This window comes from Canis aureus, chromosome 26 (assembly GCF_053574225.1).
Source record: "Canis aureus isolate CA01 chromosome 26, VMU_Caureus_v.1.0, whole genome shotgun sequence".
Classification (NCBI taxonomy): domain Eukaryota; kingdom Metazoa; phylum Chordata; class Mammalia; order Carnivora; family Canidae; genus Canis; species Canis aureus.
In genome coordinates this window covers 9,010,409-9,015,999 of record NC_135636.1, presented here as the reverse complement: position 1 = coordinate 9,015,999, position 5,591 = coordinate 9,010,409, and the positions used below count along the sequence as shown (strand labels likewise).

The 5,591-nt window shown below is 42.9% G+C and overlaps 1 long non-coding RNA gene across 1 annotated transcript; it reads right to left on the bottom strand.

Moving 5' to 3' along the window:
- Window positions 1-452: 452 nt before the first annotated feature.
- Window positions 453-4,397, bottom strand: LOC144297863 (uncharacterized). Its single transcript, XR_013364760.1, has 2 exons — window positions 4,073-4,397; window positions 453-1,082 (listed from the first exon to the last, which is right to left on the bottom strand). It is a non-coding gene; the product is annotated as an uncharacterized LOC144297863 (long non-coding RNA).
- Between the last annotated feature and the right edge of the window lie 1,194 nt (window positions 4,398-5,591).

Sequence of the window (5,591 nt, the reverse complement as noted above, 5' to 3'; positions counted from 1 at the left end):
TGGCACTAAACCGCTAAGCCACAGGGGCTGCCAAAAGTCTTCCTTTCCATAAAACATTTTATGCTTACTTAGCCTATGCCAGCATAGAGGCATTCTGCCCAAAAGCAAGGAGATGTTCTAATTCCCTAAATCTCTGCGCACTGTAAACCTCTCTTCCTAGAGGGAGCATCACAATCATGAAACATGCTCCCAGGGTAGCAGCGTTAATGTGAGACCCACTCGTGTCACGTTACAATGCAAAGTTTCCTGTTTCCTGAATGCTAACACCCCTCAGTCCTGAAGGCAGCTCTTTAAATTTGAGGCAGAATTTAATCCACCACCTAAATATTAACTAACAACACGTCTTAGGAGGAAAACAAGATGTTTGAATATATAAAAGAGATTCATGCCAAGAAACTCATTCATCTGTTAGAAATGAAGCAAATCTGTTGTAAATGAAGTAAATCAATCCATTGGTAGCACTAGGTTTTAATGTGCCTTGGATGAACGTGGTAACAGAATTGCTAACATTATTCTCAAAAGGAACCTAATAGATTTCCAAATTTTAAACTACATTTTAGTGTTTGTTTCAGAAAGATATTATGTCCCTTTAGTATTTTAACATGGGTTGGCTGGCTACACGGAAAGGTTCACACTCTTTTTATACGTATGAATTCTGGAACAAGAGAGCCTTTTGGTGCAAGCGGTAAGCTTTCCCCTGAACCTCATCATGGAAGTTGATGTCATGTATCACTGTTACTCCTGAGAGTCACCAGCTGTGACTCGGTGGTCTGGAAAACAATGAGGACCATCTCAAATATCACCTGATCCCTCTCTCTCCTCCTGAGCTTCACAACTGTCCACGGTCCTGACTGTTCCCACTTGGCATTTTTTCATATGTCATTGTCACTCTGGCCCAACTTCTCCCTTCTTCTGGCTCGAAGGTGGCCAGAGGTGGGTTTCTCAGAGCTTCTCATTTCCAACTGAGCAGTGATGTGATGTACACCATCCGAAGACATCAGAACAGCAAGGAGAGGTCATGGGATAACTATAGGTTATGTTTACCTGCATAATCATAGGTCCTGTGATACCTGAAATAAAAACTGGAACATTTTTTAAATTGAATTATAGTTGGCATACAAATTATATTAGTTTTGGTTGTACAGCATAGCGATTCAACATTTATATATATGCATTATATATACATTACAAAGTGATCACCATAATAAATTGAGCTACCATCTTGTCACCATAAAAAGTTGTTACCTATAATTAACTATATTCCCTATGCTGTACACTGTGTCCTAATGTCTAAAAACAGGGAACATTCAACCGTACAACCTTCGAACTCTAGATAATGACATGGTGGCTATAATAGTAACTTTCTTCCTGTAAAAGCCATAATTCAGAGGAACCAGCAAGGTCTGGACCCAAGGGCAGAAGTCCTGGCCTGGCCTGTCACATGGGCATCTGAATTTCTCCCACATGACTGTGTAGAATTGCATGCTCACTGAGGTCCCTGCCAGTGCAGACATTGCATTAATTTGGACCAGAGAAAATATGATTTCCCTCTTGAAATTAATATATATGTTACATAAAGACAGCAAGCTGGGTATGAGTTTTGAGATAAAAGAGTTTGCAAGTTATGCTGGATGCTACAGTTCCCCTGTAATTGGAATTCCATCTTTACTGTTGCTGGGATTTTTTTTAATGTATATAATTTGGATAGCATCTGTTAGAAGAATCAAAACTCTTTGACAAAGTCTTATCCCTTTTCATGCTCAGAAATCATTTTTAGGGTTTCAGAGACTAAAAACACATTCATTTTAAAGAAAAAGTGGCATATCTGCTTTGTGCTGGCAATGGGTGGAAATACATTTATCCTTTCAAAGCATCAAATGTAGCATGAGTTCTGGACCTCCAAAAAAGTCCAAAGAATTTACCGTCTGCGGGAACAAGGAGTTCCACAGGATGCATAGACTGCTGGGCTTTCGGAAGCCAGAGCAGCCAAGCCGTGTTGAGTGGCTCTGAACAGATGCCATGTGTCAGAACTTTCCAGTAGGGCTGGTGGAATGTGCTCAGCCTTAATCTGCTGGCCTGGAAAAGAGGCCAGGCACCTTTGATGAGGCCTTTTTAACATATATCAAAGTTGGAAAACTCTTCATGTAGTTGACTTCCCTTGTACGTGTAAGTCAATCTTGGGACAAAGACTATTTTAAATACAGATGCAATGAAATGCAGGGACACCTGCACCCCGATGTTTCTAGCAGCAATGTCCACAATAGCCAAACTGTGGAAGGATCCTCGGTGTCCATCGAAAGATGAATGGATAAAGAAGATGTGGTTTAGGTATACAATGGAATATTCCTCAGCCATTAGAAACGACAAATACCCACCATTTGCTTCAACGTGGATGGAACTGGAGGGTATTATGCTGAATGAAGTGAGTCAATCGGAGAAGGACAAACAGTGTATGTTCTCATTCATTTGGGGAATATAAATAATAGTGAAAGGGAATATAAGGGAAGGGAGAAGAAATGTGTGAGAAATATCAGAAAGGGAGACAGAACATAAGGACTCCTAACTCTGGGAAATGAACTAGGGGTGGTGGAAGGGGAGGAAGGTGGGGAGTGGGGGGGAGTGGGTGACGGGCACTGAGGGGGGCACTTGATGGGATGAGCACTGGGTGTTATTCTGTATGTTGGTAAATTGAACACCAATAAAAAATAAATTTATTATAAAAAAATAAAATAAAATAAAAGTTACAATATGTAGAATAGAGAAAACAGTGCAATCATTGCAATGATAGGTTATTCATTCTTGTAGGTCTTATGACCATCAGAAGGTCAGAGCTAGTATTTATCTTTGCTCACACTTAAAATTCATGATTTGATGCAGCACAATGACGAAATCAGTATCATGAGGCAAAAGTGCTTCATGTCACAAATGTGTATTAGGGCTTGGAAGGGTTGAGGGAGCAGCTGCCAGTCTCTGCACCCATCACATTCTTTCCTTGGAGAAAAAATGAGAATGCTTAGTTCAATGCTTACTAAATTTTGGCAGTTTTGTCCCAGAGAAAAATCATGGTCATAAATGATAAAATCTGTACAATATATTAATAAATATTAACTTGGAAGATTGTTAAGGAGATCTCTGGGCAGTTTTTGGACAAGGACCATCAAACATGTTTGTGATGGTCCAGCATAATGAGGGATAAACAGCCGAGGGAGATTTACAATCCAGAAGGCATAGCTACATAGATTCTGCTGAGGTCACATGTGCTCTCCATGACATGTCTTAGGGGCCCTTGACATGTCTTAGATCTTATTTTTAAATTGATAAGTATGGATTACACAGGTATAATATCAAACATGTCTAGTCCCCAAGGTATTTTCAACCTGATAAAAGATCATCCTTGTGGTAGCAGATGGCCAACTGCCCAAGGAAAGGACATAAGTGGTTCAAACAACATGTAAAAGGTGAGGACGCCGCAGAGATGTGTTGGGGTGTGTGGACATGTGACTCTGCTCAGATACTCACATTTATGTTGTCATTTGGGTCATGTCGTTACTGTAGGACAAATGCCTGTTCAGGCGAAAGGCCTAACTCTCTCTGTCCTAATTGGTGCTGTTTCTATACAGTTTTTTCCACACTCCCATTCCAGTTATCTGAATGTCAGTACATGAGTATAACACAGAAATCAGGACACTTTGCTTTCAAACCTTTCTAACGTGGATTTTCTTAATTGATGCATTTAGCTTAGAGCATCTAAAATCTCACAAGCAACCTCAAGTTATTCCTAACACCCAGGAAGACACCAGGTGGAGAGAAAAATCCAACTAAAGATGAAATTGGTTAACAATGACTGTTTTCACCATTTTCATGGGCCTTCCAGGCCCAGCACCATCTATGTCCCAGTGAGAGGGGGTGTTAAGGGGGCAGCAGATACAGTATCTTTAGAGGAATACTGATGGGTGTAAGAAATGTGTTAACATCAACATGCTATATTTCCCCCACTTGACTTCTGTGAATGAGGCAGGTTTCGATTTAGGGACCTTGAAACAAAGAAATGTCAAAAGGATGCCCAAGTTACCTTCGGTGGTCGCAAAACATCTCTTCTTGCCTGAGAACTGCGTTACCAGAGTCAGCAGGTTCCTGGGCCTGATGATGCAGAAATGAGACCTGGCCCAAATGTCTAAGGCACAGGCAAGGCTTTACTGGGGCTATGGCTCATCTGGAGCTGAAAGGAGACAGGCGGCGCCAGCAGAGGGCAGTTAGTGTGGCCTCTCCGAAGTGGAGGCCGTGTTTATGCAGAGAAAATGCTCACTCAGGTTCCCACCCCCCGTACAATAGGCTAATGAGGGAAGGAGAGGCGGGCCATAACGTTCTGATTGATTGGAAGAGCCTCGTCTTGATTGGTCGAAGTTGGCAGGTACCTCTCCGGGCAGCCCGCCGGTTGGTGCTTTTCGGAGCTTTTCAAGAGAAGCAGTTGAACAGTAAGAGCAAACAGAAAGCCACCCAGGTGCGTAGTGGTGTTCACTGACTCTCCGCTCCACTGGGCAGAGGCCCCAGGTTCTTAGTCTCTATTAGAATTCTCAACTAGTAATAATTTTTAAAGCCTCAGTCTTGTTTCTCAGAGACATCATCTGAAAATGGAGGCACTGAAAAAATCTGTGTGTAGACGAAACCAAGGGATCTGCGGGCTGCTCAGAGGCAGCCCCTGCACCCCACCCCTCCTGCCGCGGAGAGTCCTGCATTTGACAAGCCCAGGAACATGTCCTAACCCTCCTCACTCTGCGCGTCGCCGCAGATCACGGCATCGAATTCCGGCCTGAAGCAGTGACTCCTCACCCTGTCCCCACGTTAGAATCTCCTGGGTGCATCTAAGACTACCAATGCCCACCCCACTCCCACCACCACCCCTTCCACACTTCTGATTCGAGTTACTGGTTACCTGTTTCCGGCTGCCAGGTGTTTCTACATGTGTCCATGGTTCACAACCAGAGCCCACGGAAAGTATAATCAGACTATTTGTGATATTGTACAGATCTAAAAAGAAATGCAGATTCATTGGTTTTTGCTACTCAAAGTGTGGGTGGGCCTTAAACTAGCAGCCTGGACTAGAAAGAGATTTTTGGAATTCTTAGAGAACAGCATGGTCAGGTAGCATGTTCTGCAGTGATAGAAATGTCCAACATCTTTGCTGTCCAGTAGGGTAGCTGTTAGGCACAGGTAACTGTTGAGCATTTAAGAGGTGGCTCATGCAACTAGGAATAAAATGTTTAATCTTTTAAAATTAATTTAAATCTACATTTAAAGGGCCCTATATAATTAGTGGTTGCAGTATAGGGCAGAGCAAGTCAGGAATTATTAAGGGGCCCACTGGGCCTGACAAAGATTACAGTTTCTTCCATAGTATAGAAAAGTACCCCTTCTGCTTCCCCCTCAGTCAAGAAGCCTGCTGTCCTAAACTAGGAGCTATGCCTTAGCCAGCCGTTCTCAAAGCCTGGTTGCTGAGCCAGCAGGAGCAGCATCACCTGGGGGCTTGTTACAAATGCAGGATCTCAGGCCCCACCCAGACCTTCTGAATCAGAACTTGCATTTAAACAGGC